General features: G+C 32.8%; 1 long non-coding RNA gene across 5 annotated transcripts; it reads right to left on the bottom strand.

Annotated features, from left to right (window-relative positions):
• Nucleotides 1–883: 883 nt before the first annotated feature.
• LOC137745225 (uncharacterized) lies at nucleotides 884–12348 on the bottom strand. Of its 5 annotated transcripts, none has more exons than XR_011069670.1 (9): nucleotides 10705–12348; nucleotides 10211–10371; nucleotides 10075–10121; nucleotides 9528–9662; nucleotides 9008–9094; nucleotides 8781–8871; nucleotides 8001–8072; nucleotides 2364–2395; nucleotides 884–2192 (listed from the first exon to the last, which is right to left on the bottom strand). It is a non-coding gene; the product is annotated as an uncharacterized lncRNA (long non-coding RNA). The 5 variants fall into 5 exon arrangements; XR_011069671.1 differs by having other exon boundaries at nucleotides 9528–9657; XR_011069667.1 differs by having other exon boundaries at nucleotides 10075–10371.
• Between the last annotated feature and the right edge of the window lie 551 nt (nucleotides 12349–12899).

The raw sequence follows: 12899 nt of genomic DNA, 5'->3' as shown, positions 1-12899 counted from the left end.
CTTCCTTGCTTCATTTTTCAGCCATGTTTTCTGTTGAGTTCGTGTGTAGAGTTCCGGTGTTGTATATATGTGGCTCGGGTGTCTCCCACACCACCACATTCTCCTTGTTGTCTGCCATTTTCGGTGGTGTTGCTTGGGAATTTCTCGAAGCTTCTTTCTGATGGTTGGCTTCTCTCTCGCCGACTGTCTCTTGTTGTTGGCTGTGTGCAGGTAGCGCCTGTGGAGGGGATGATATGCGGTGGATGGAGGATCGGATGGCTGGCTAATTCTCTAATCGACGATGACGACCACAATGGATGATTCTTGGTTGTTCATTTTTGTTTGGGCTTCATTGTTGTTGGGCTCTTTTTCTTTGTTTTCTTTGTTTTTTGACCCGTTCTTTATTTGTTTCTAGGAATAAATTGGGCATTTGTTTGGCTTGTAAGTGTGTTTGTTTTAATAAAAGTTCGTCGTTGGTGATCCTTTTGGGATCCCACTTCCAATAAATAAATAAATAAAATAACAAAACATCGCCGATATTAATTTTGATGATATAAAAAATAAATATAAAATTAACATCCTGAACTTGATTAAAAGTTCGTTTGCTTGCTTTTAAATAATTTAAAGCACATACCAAGTTCTGGTTCTAATTAAGTTGTAAGTTCTAACAAATATTTTCGATTAAAAGCCCTATGTAGATAAGGGTTTTGACAAAAACATACAAAACCGCTCTAGCAATAGAGTAAAATAATTTAAACATGTAAATTTTCTGTCCGAAACCCTAATCAAACCCTAATCCACGGCTATATAGCTAATCACCTTCTAATTATAATAAATTAGTGATTCCTTTGACTTGTCATATGTTTGTCTTTTCTCTTTTGTTTAATTCAAAGGACTTGTCATATATGAAGTAGTATTAATCGAGTTTACGTTTCAAAATTGGCCAAGTACAAGTTGTCATATGTTTGTCTTTTCTCTTTTCTATAATTCAAAGGACTTGTCATATATGAAATAGTATTGATCCAGTTTACGTTTTATAATTGGCTTAAGTACAGAAATCTTTGTCTGTTTTCTGCTTTTTCGGTTTAGGCCACACACTATACATTGAATCTGACCACGACTTCCTGGCTGCAATCTTGAGTCCCAAGTATCAAAGATTAGTCTAACGATTTCCATCCACGTAGTCGGCCGGCAGTATACAGAGTGTTGGACCAGGCAAATCTGACCACGACTTCCTGGCTGCAATCTTGAGTCCCAAGTATCAAAGATTAGTCTAACGATTTCCATCCACCTAGTCGGCCGGCAGTATACAGAGTCTTGGACCAGGCAAATGCCACTTTTCCCTTGGACCAGGCAAATACCACTTTTCCTGGTCCACTTTTCCTTGGACCAAATAAAAAAATTCTTGGAGCGGGACGTAAAATAAAAACTTGATTCACTTAAAGGAGTTTTGCTCCAATAGTACTTACTAGGAGTAGTGCCCGCGCGTTGCTGCGGGATTACAAAATGTGAGTATAATATAGACAGATATGTAAAGAATGATGAAGTTTGAATCAAATGTGTATAAAGGCTTGTGAAAATGATGGTATTCAAATGAAAGTCTATATAAAAGTGAAGGAATAGAAAAAGAAAAATATGACACATACCATTTTTTTTACTTGAAAATTTGGTCTCATTGTTTAGGTATTTTGGTGCGAATGGCAGAATTAAATCAAACATGTTGAAAAGTGAAATGATGTGTAAAAAGATGGATCAGATATATCTAGTTTGGTGTCTCTTTACAATACAGAGACACAGTTTGCTGATGTATTTTAGTTCAATCATCACTTCCATCTTTTCTCTTCAGAGGAATTGGTGCTACCTATTTATACACAATCACTTTCTTCTTTTGACCTATTGTGAACACATGGCTAACCGGTTGTTTGTCCAATGAAAGGTTTAAGCTGGACATATATAAGTATAAATGTAGGTACTCTGATTGAAGATATACTTTATACATATGTCCAACTTAAGTTATCAATGGTCAAGCAAGGAATAAGGCTTGTATTCATATTAGGTAAAAAGAAGACAGTCGGTATATACATTGGTAGTAGCCAATTCCCCTGAAGAGAAAGGTTAGTAAATATTGAATTTAAATGAAAACTCAGCAAGAAAGAAAATTAGGAAAACATACCATTAAATCGTTGTATTGTGATTGAGGATTTAGACGATACCTATAAGAGGTTTTCTGTAAGCTAAACCATACAACGAAGAAGATGAATAGAAATTAGTTTTTTAAGCTGGTTTTTTTGTTTATATTTTTATTTTTTATGCATGAGCAAGAAAAGGGTAATGTATCGTAATATTAGTGGATTAGAGAGTATAATAAGAAAAAGAAACATAACCTTTGTGGAGAGTGATGTAGTCTGTGGTATACCTGCATCAAGGTTGTGTAATCAAATTTAGTTGCGAACATTGGGAAATATAACGTAGCATAGTTAATTGTTGTTGTAGTAGTTGTATAGAGAAAATTGTGCTGCTTCAAGAGTCGATAAGTATTAAAAAGATGCAATTTTTTTCTTATAGTTGGGTAGAAAACATATACCTTAAACTTCTCAATGTGTTCTTTAGGAGTGCATTAAGGATTCAACTGAATTTTACTTCTTTTTTTTTTCAATCTTGCTCTCAGTTGTGCACTCATCTGCCTTCCAATCGTTACCATTTGTTCATTATTTGTATAAATGAAAACTAAAAAGGTATAATACTCTTAAATGAAATCCCAAAATAATTGGGTAAAAGCATTTTAGATCACTTCAATTAAATCTTAAATTGAAAAGAACACTTCAATCTAACTAAAAGTACACAAAGAAAAAAACAAAGACAAAAAAAATGTTTAAACTAATCTAGAAGCCAAAATGATCGCCCAACCTCAGTAAATTAATAATAAAATTGTAAACCCATTTAAATTCACAGGAAAATCAAAAACTTGAAATCGGTAAACATTGTACCTTGAAAGGGGTATATGCACAAAGCTCTTTGAGACTGATCTGAATTCTGACATTGGAGATTAAAGTAGAGTCTGATTATCAAGGTTTTGCAGTAAGGATCGTAAATACATTAGGATAAAACACTTAAAACGCAATTTATATGTTTAGACAAAACGCTATGAAATTAAGGCTTGAAGAAATTTGCCCCTCCTCCGAAGATGGAGGGAGGGTGCAAATAAAATCTAAAGTTATTTCGTTGCGCAACATTGATTGAAACCAATAGTGAAGACAACTGGAAAAAAAATAAGTGGAAATCACACTGAGTTTGTCTTTTTAAAAAACGATTAAAATCTGAAACAATCATATACACCAATCACAACAACTGAAGTTTCCTTTGTTAAACAACGATTAAGATGTAAAGCAACCACAAATACCAATTAGAAGCAACGCAAAAGAACAACAACAACTCAACCTATATCAGATTATGTTTCAAACATGTACAATTGAGGAAAAAAAAATTACTCACATGGAAAACCAATTTATTTGAACCATCATAAAGACAACAGATAAAACCAACTTGGCAAGGCTTATTTCAAATAAACACAAAGTAAGAATTGAAAATTACACATAGTTGTTGTAAACATACCCAAGCTCAATGTGACTGCTTTATTAATAATCTGAAGATGTAGCATATGAGCAGGCTCCAAATTTAACAAAAAAACTTGTCGCAACCTGTAGATTTGCAAAAAAAATAGAAACAAAGATTTGGCATTTTACTTCAAAGGTGAAAAATGCAAAAGAAAGGATTCAATGAAACAAAAGAAATTATAGATGATAAAAGTTTGAATTCCGAATGGAGAAAAATGCTAAATTAAGATAGAATGCATTGAGCAATATCTAGTCTCTGTTACTAAAGTATTTTATACTGATGAAAAGCTTAAACTGGAACAATGGCTTGGTTTCTCATATTTTTTGTTATTTTTGTTTTTGTTCACCAATGTTAATATACAGCTACTTTAATCATGTTGCATAAAAAATATAAGCATTTATATACATCTCACTTAAATAAACAATTTGATCACAAATTTTGCAAGACATCTTTAAAAACTATGTTTGCAGTATAGTTGTTTGCAATATTTTCTCCATCTGGAATCAAAATTTTGAGACCTTCTTTTGATGTAACTCTAGATAATGCTACATATAATTGTCCATGGGTGAAAACAGGTTCTGGAAGATATAAACCAACTTGTTTCAAAGATTGCCCTTGGCTCTTATTAATAGTCATTGCAAAACACGGTCTAATTGGGAATTGACGTCTTTTAAAAATAAAAGGCCACTTATTCTCTATTGCTGTAAGAGTGATTCTCGGAATGAATACTTTGTGACAAATATTGTTTCCAGTAAGTATTTTAACCTCTACAATTCTACTAAATAATTGAGTCATAATTAATCTGGTTCCATTACACAAACCTAAAGACTGATTTAAATTATGTAATAGCATAATTGGCATTCCTATCTTCAAAATTAGGTTATGTGTAGGTAAACCATTGAAAACCAATTTATTCAAAAATTCAACAGGATATAATGTTTCCAAATTTTCAATATTCCCATTTGAAGAACACAAAGAATCATAGCTTAGAAACACATGTTGTTCTCCTGGTAACAAATCTATTATATAATTATTTATATCTGTAACGGTTGTGTTTCGAGGTGTTATAATAGCACGTTCTCTCAAATAGGCAAAATTTTCAAAACAATTTTCAAAATTGGAATAAGTTGCTAAAAAAAATTGATAAAATTGGATTTCCAAAAGAATGAACTATCAAATCTTTAGGTATTTGAATAAAAAATGTGTCTTTATCATATGAACTATTTTCACCAATTTTTCCATCACCTATTTGTAAAATCCAATTTGTGAAATCACTGATTTTTTTTTCTTTTCATCAATGCTTAATCCATTTTTTGATAATCTCATGTTTTCTGTTAAATAAAAAATTTTGAAATGTAACCACAAATAAGAACTATTCAAAGAAGCATTTATTATATCTTCTTTGCTTCCTCCAGGTATAACAGGTAATATTTGGCAAAAGTCACCACCTAATAAAAGAGTTTTACCACCAAAAGGAATATTATTTTGTAATCCATTTAAGTGGGACATAATGTCAGAAAGAGATTTATCTAATGCTTCAAAACAATGTTTGTGATTCATAGGTGCTTCATCCCATATAATTAGATTTGTTTTTTCGATTAATGTAGCAAGGTGGGTTTTACCAGCTGGTAATAACAACGAAGCTATTCCTGATGATGCCATAGCTAAAACAATTTTTCTCTCAGATCTAAACTTACTTATAATAGCATCCCATAAGAAAGTTTTCCCAATGCCTCCATGACCATAAACAAAAAATAGTCCACCTTTTTTCTTGTCTACAACATCTATAACAGAATTATAAATAAGTTTTTGACCTTGATTAAGTTCTGATTTTAAAAGTGTGTGTTTTTTTGACAATTCTTCACAATCATAATTTAATTATTCTCTTAAAAGTTTATTTTTAATTTCTAACATTTTTTTTGCATCAGGCATTGGTAAATGATATTTGGGCAAAGAACTTGATGCATTATTAAAAAGTAATTCTAACTCAAACAATACAGAATTTTTTAATTCATCCTGTGGTATGATCATATCAGGAATTGCAAAAGTTTTTCGCAAATTGTACAAAATGTCATCATACATGTTTTGCCAATGAGTATCAAAAAGAATTTGAGGATTTCCCACATCGCAGAACAAAATTATTGTAACAAATAATTGTCTCAATTGAGGAGAAGAAGCAACATTTACAGCACTTGATAAAGCATCAATCCATTCTTTATCATCTCCTAATAATCCCCATTCTTTATCATCTCGTAATAATCCCAATGATTGACAGGCAGCATGATATGAAGGATGTATAATACCATTAACAGTTCTTATATCATCAAAGCTTAATGCACCTTTTTTCAAATTCAAAAGCATTTGCAAATAATATAATTCACCAAATGCAGAATGCACATATGCTATTCTACCTATTAAACCATTTTGTTTTCTTGGTTTCCAAATTTTTTTCCTCGTATCATATAAAAATTTTGAAGGAATTTGTGCATAAATGAGTGCGCGTGCTTCGCTATAAATTTTATTAATTTCAAACCAACTTGTTAACATTGTATGGTCAGAAGCATTTCGTTTAAGAATTGAATGGATTGATTGATCCCCACTGAAAACAATATTTTGTTCTAATGGTAAATGCACCGGTAATCGTTCCACAGAAGGTTCCCTATGATGTATAGAATATTGGAACAATCTCCAAACAGCTTCATAAGGTGATATGTATCGACAATTTAGATACGTTAATATTTCATCATTTGGATCCTGTTGAATGACTAATCGTGCTCTATCTGAACCTTTATTTACATATTTGAACAAATATTTTATAAGCATTGATTGACAGCAGGATTCAACGTTTATGTGTGCATTATATCTTAAAAGTAATTCAGCGTTATAAGGAACCACAAAACCGTTATCAATTTTGATTCCATTTTTTATGACATATTTTGTATCATCATCACGACGCCTATAAACAGGAAAACCATTGTCTTCAAAAATTGTGTCATTTTTATATGGCTTAGGAAAGTTTTTGGAACACTTATTTTCCCACATGCAAGGAGAATTTTGATTAATATGTCCATATGGCCCATGAATCATAAATTGATTAACAATTTCATAAAGCTGAGGATTGACAAATTTGTCTGGTAATTCAGCAGAAATAATTGAATCTATATCTGATGCCATATAACATTTAAAATCCGATTTCAACCAGATTAACATATGAGAATGAGGCAAACCTCTTTTTTGAAATTCAATTGTACAAACATCTGTTTCCAAAAATAATTGAAACAAGCAAAAACCAAAAAAAAAAAAAAAAAAGGGTTAGCCTGATGAAGCAAAAAAAAGGAAAAAAATTTCAGATAAGGGAAAAAAAAAAGTTTTTAGAAACTTACTTGCCTCAACCTGTCCAAAGGGCTTTCCAGATTTAATGAAATCGAGCATATCATTAAGTTTCATTTTAAATATTCTACAAATTATATCAGGCCTGTCCTCAGGCTTGTATCCTGGTTTTTTTTTCAAATTCTCTTATGATTTCTGACCACTTTACATTGCATGTAAACGTTATGAACAAATCAGGATGACCATATTCTCTACAAATAACCATAGCATCTTGATAATTATTAATCATATATCTAGGATTTCATGTGTATGAAGTAGGTAACACAATTTTTTGGCCTAAATTGTTTGCATCATTGTCACCTCTTGACATTGCATCGTAAATTCCTTTGTAAATTTCACTTCTTAAATTTTTCTGATTTTGTCTAATATAATCCAGCCTATCCTCTTCAAGTGTTTCATAGGAATCTACCAAATATTGTTGAAAAAGTCTACCACCTTTTAACAGTGTAGTTAAGTATGGATCTCTTTCTTGAATCTGGTAAGCTATATAAGCTCTCATAGGTATTCTTTGTCTCTTCGTTTTTGGACCGTTATAATTTCCATTCCATTTCATCATCGTTAACAGGCTCAATCACACAGTGGTTAGTAGAAGATGTACTGGAGGAACATCGATATTCAACTGATGAATATTCGCAAATAAATGTGTCAGTTACAGACATAATAACATCTTCAGAATTATGCATATAACTCGCTCTACACATTCTTTTTCGCTGATGACCATTGTCAACCAATGTATTAGATTCACTGTCAGTAACGCTTTTCTTTCGTTTTATAGCATCATTTGTTTGATCATTTGTACATTTTTCAGACATGATGGAAACAAACAACTGCACAACAGATTAAAAAAAGAATGAAAAAAATCAATAAAAATATAAGATATATATAAAAACAATAAAGATCACACAAAAACTAATGACATGTCTGAATCAAGAGTTTCATTTCAATTTAACAAAATGCAAAAGAAAACTGCATTGTTAAAGTTTTAATAAATAATTTCAGAACTTTAAATAAGTTACCTTGAGGACAAAGCGCCTTGGAAGGTGAGAAAAAATAGCTTTAAATCCAAAATACTCAAGATTTTTCAAATTCTGTTAAAAAAAAAAAACACATCATCAGAAAACTCATCAAAACAAATAAACACTTATTTGTTCACATGAACTATCTATTGTAATATATGATGATAGTGCACAGTTGAGTGTTTAAGTTTATTAAATAACTGAAAGTTGGGGGTGGCTGGGTACATGTTTTCCTTTCTTTTTTTTTTTTTTTTTTTTTTTGGTATTTATTTAATATCTCCAAGTGAACGATAGTAGTTTCTAGGAAAACAAAAGTTGAGTTAATTATTAAAACAAAGAATACCATAGTTTACCAATGTGACAGAGATGCACTGTGTTTGCAAGATTAGAGATGAGCGCGGATATACTTACGCTACCAAAAAATCCAAGTAGAATTGATTACTGCCTTTAACAATTAAAATCAAATACAATTTTTCAAAAATAAATGCAAGGTGATGGGTACAGTTTGTCAATGAAATGATTTGAAGTCATATCTTTACAGGTAGGAGATAGCAAATATTTGCATTGCATATCTTAGTAGAATGAGTGGTTATGAAGGAGAATTAGATTTATTCAATTTCGATACAAAGAGAATTAATTAATGCAGGAACAACATTTGTGCACATTGAGAATGAAATTAACTAATTAACTTACTAACCCCTACTGTAAATTTCACACCTATACTCAAAACAAATTTTGTAACCAATATCCCAAAAAAGAGGCAAAAGGAAAGAAAAAAACCTTTGTATGGTATACTGCGGTGTTATTTGTGTAACCGAACTCAACCCAACAACCTTCTTGTATACTTGGAAATTAGTTACAGATTTTATGGCTGCAAAAGAAAATCAAACAAAAAGTCTTAACTTTCCTAGAAAATTTTACTTCTTCCTAAAAAACAGAAATCCATTTTTAATCCAATTATCAGTGCATCCCCAAACTGGAAAAAAGCAGAAGGATAGAAAACGTACCCAAAATATAACAGTAGCGTCATAGGTGATTCGCAATAGTCACACCTTACTTTCTAACTCATTCGTATACTTGACTTTCTTTTCCTTCTACCTCAGAGCAAATTGTCTATTAGTTAAAGACCACAAAACCAAAATACTGGAAAGCCACAATTTACAACCCAAGTATATAAGATTAAGAAAAATCAGGCAAAAAATAGCTACACATACCAAATAAAATCCACAAAACTAAGCCAAATGTAATCTGTAAAGATCTGGCACAACACAAAGACCAATTTCCCCTAATTTAATTTTGATAAATGCAAAATGATCACAAATAACACACTCAAAAATGGGAAAGCAAAAAGACCTAAAAACAACAAAATCAAAACCTCAAAATCAGAAAAAAAAAATGAAGAACAAAAATCGCAAACCACATAAGCAAAATTATTGAAAATAAAAAATCAACATGCATTAAAGCCAACAATAATCGACACAAGCAAGGAAATCAATTAGGAAAAAAGGTTTTTATTTCGAAACTCACCAATTTGATCCTCTCAGCAACGACCAGTTGGAATCGGCAACGTGGAAACACTGAATTTTGATAATTTAATCTCCAGGGCAGCGACCCAAGGAGCAGAACCAAGCCTCAAAAATTTGACTTCAGCCAGTTTCTATCCTTTCACACACGCAGACAAAGCCAGAATCAGAGAGGCAACACAAAATGAGAGACAGCAGTGGAATGGAAAATAAAAATCCACAGGATAAACTCGAAATAGAGAGAACCTCAACAACCCCTCTCATCTTTTTCCCAAAAACTACAAACCCATATAAACCCAACAATTACAAACCCATGTACCAAGCAGAAAAAACAGAAGGGCAAAAAACATACCCAAAAAATTACAACAACATTGCAAATACCAGAAAATCCGAGATTTGCCAACTGAAGAACAAAAATACAAAATTCTCTTTTAACAGGGAAAAGCCAAGAGAACACCACAATTAACAACAAAAGGAAACGATTAAGGTTTCATCCAAACAAAAAAAACCAAAAAAAAAAAAAACCGAAAGAAAACGATTATAAAATATACCTTAGTCGAATCACACTTGTCCCACAACGGGCTGGAAAGACACCACCCTTGAAAATAGTTGTTAATCAACAAAAAATCCGGCCACAGGCTAGAAATCCCAAACAGAAAAAATGGGCAAACAGCAGGAATTCTTTACCCCAATTAGAGATCTGAAACCCTCGGAACAACGAAAGGAAACGATTAAGGTTTCTCTTTCCCCATCCTCTGCTTCCCCAAATGACGCACCTAGACCTCTCTCGCCACAGGAGTCGACTCCTCTCACAGTTTAAAACCCTAAAATCCATTCGAACCCATTACCTAAACAAGGAACATCACAAAAATTAAACGATGAACTGGAAAAAAAAAAAAAAAAAAAAAAAAAAAAAAAACCAACGAAGTCCACATCTCTTTAAACGCAACAGAAGAAAACCCTTTCACAGTTTAAAACCCTAAAATCCATTCGAACCCATCACCCAAACAAAGAACATCACAAAAATTAAACAATGTACTGAAAAAAACCCAACGAAGTCTAGATCTCTTTAAACGCAACAGAAGAAAACTCGTTTTGCAAACCAACATAAAAATCTGCAAAGGAAAACAAAAATCTAAAAGAAAATCACGCACCACAAAGTTATCGGAAGAAGGAAGCACCTGCAACGTTCTGAAAACCACGGCTGAGAAGAACAAAACACAAAAGCGCACCAAAGAGAAGCACACAACGGGAACCAAAAGAAAAGAGAAGCTGAGAGCGATAGAAAACCACCAATGCAAGTGAGAAACGGAAACAAAAAGCAAGCAAAATAAACCCCAAAAGAGAATAGCACGATGACCGACACGTGTCACACACAATTCCCAACTTGTCCCTGCACGAACCACCAAAAACAATAAGGCATGAAAAAGCTGAAGGGCAATTCGGCCACTTGAAAAGCACCCACCCAGCGCGGGCAAAGAAGGAATTTTACTATAGAAAAGGAAGAAACCAGCGCCAAAACCCAAACAAACCAGGGGCAGATCTGTCCGGACACTATTGCTGAACAGTGCCAGAACCCAACTGGGTTTTAGTATATATAATATCACTCAGTTATATAAGTTTTCTTTTATGTAAAATTTAACTATACAAAGATTTATTAGATCTTTATATACAAAGATTAACAATTGATCTTTTTAATTGTGGTAAAAGAAACAAATTCTCTCTTTCTTAAGAAAGAATTCACATTAATGAGAGAAGTGACTTTACATGTGCTTATAAGTGGTTCGTCTATTCCTTATATTACTAATTAGTTTTATGGTGGAACTGTTAGAGTAGAACCTCAACTTTCTTTATAGTATCAGAGCTGATTATCCCACGTGTGAAGTCCAATGGCTACACGTACTCTACGTCACCCGAGTTGTATTGTCCACATGTTAAGCTTGAAATTTCACAAGTGAGAAAGCGTGTTAAGAATCAAACTCACATTGATGAAAGCAGGGATTTTTCATTTCATCAAACCTTTTGAAAGCCATTGAAAGTCAAGGGCCCAAGCACACACCCAACCATGTGGCCTATATAAAACAATTCGCGGCTCTCAATTCGTTTCCCTTTCGTTAATTATTTCCATTTCATTAAACCTCTTGAAAGCCATTAAAAGCCAGGGGTACCTAACAATGGGCTACATAAAAGGTCGAAGGGAACCAACTAATGCATGAGAATATATGTGATTAGAAAGCATTGTAAACACTAGTCTCTCCTTTCTCTAAAAAGTTTCCCATTTTCTGTAACGACCCGTCCCTAATTATTACATTTTTTTTTTTACTATTAAGGTGAATTTACGAAAATGGCCTTCGAGGCATCTTCTCAAGGTAGGACCTATTCCGTTGTTCATATCTTTTATAATAATTCTTTCACATTATTCTTGATTAGTTGTATGCTCTGAACACGATTCTGCTTTGTGATGTGATATAAAATAGCACACAAACTTAAACCCTCATTTTGATAGTTGTAGTATATGGAATTATGGATCGTTCTAGGTTGAGGACCATGAGGGCTGCTAATCTACACTAATTAGACTCAAAAACATAAAACTAAGCTAAACTAACTCAAAACAAACTAAACTATCTCAAATAACTCAAAACGAGCACTAAGGGGTGATTTGGACGAAAATCTAACTAAATTGACTCAAAACATGAAAAGGGGGTTTGTTTGGACAAAAATTGACTTAAAACTAATAAGTTGCAGAACTAAGTAAAGGTTGCACGAAATTAAGATGACTTAAGGGGTGAAAGGCTAGGTAGAGGGTCATTCTCCACACATGACACATATGCATACAAATCGATTTCCAGTTATTAATCCTATAAACCATGAATGACAATACTCCAAGTTAACCGTGAACTGCACAAATTAACCATTAGATTTTCCTAAATTCATTGAATTGGACTCAGCGATGCAAACAAATTATTCTTATCAAGTTCCCTATATGAACTGCATGATAGAAATACATATCAAAGATCATTAAGTTCGGTGAAAATCATAAGCATTGACATGGCATTCGTAACTATGAACTGCATGATACTCCTACCAGGAATTTACTTAACGCGATCATGACTAGCAACCTCCACTACTTGTAAATATAAGTTCATAACTATTAGGTGAAATTCCCTTATATTTTAGCATCAAATTGAAAACCAAATTAAAACAAACATTGAACTAAAATTAAGGATAGAATACACCTAGAAACGCTCCAGCAATCCCAAAGGCTTTGGATGGCAGGCGCGGCTCCAAACTCTCATTCCTTACAAAGCTATACTCTTCGGGGAGATGTTTGAGAAATAGAATTGAAAGTTACTGATCCCTACGGGGACAACAACCA

Source organism: Pyrus communis, chromosome 9 (genome assembly GCF_963583255.1).
Source record: "Pyrus communis chromosome 9, drPyrComm1.1, whole genome shotgun sequence".
In the NCBI taxonomy this organism is placed as follows: Eukaryota; Viridiplantae; Streptophyta; class Magnoliopsida; order Rosales; family Rosaceae; genus Pyrus; species Pyrus communis.
Note: the sequence above shows the minus strand (reverse complement) of the source record. Positions and strands in the feature narration are given on the sequence as shown.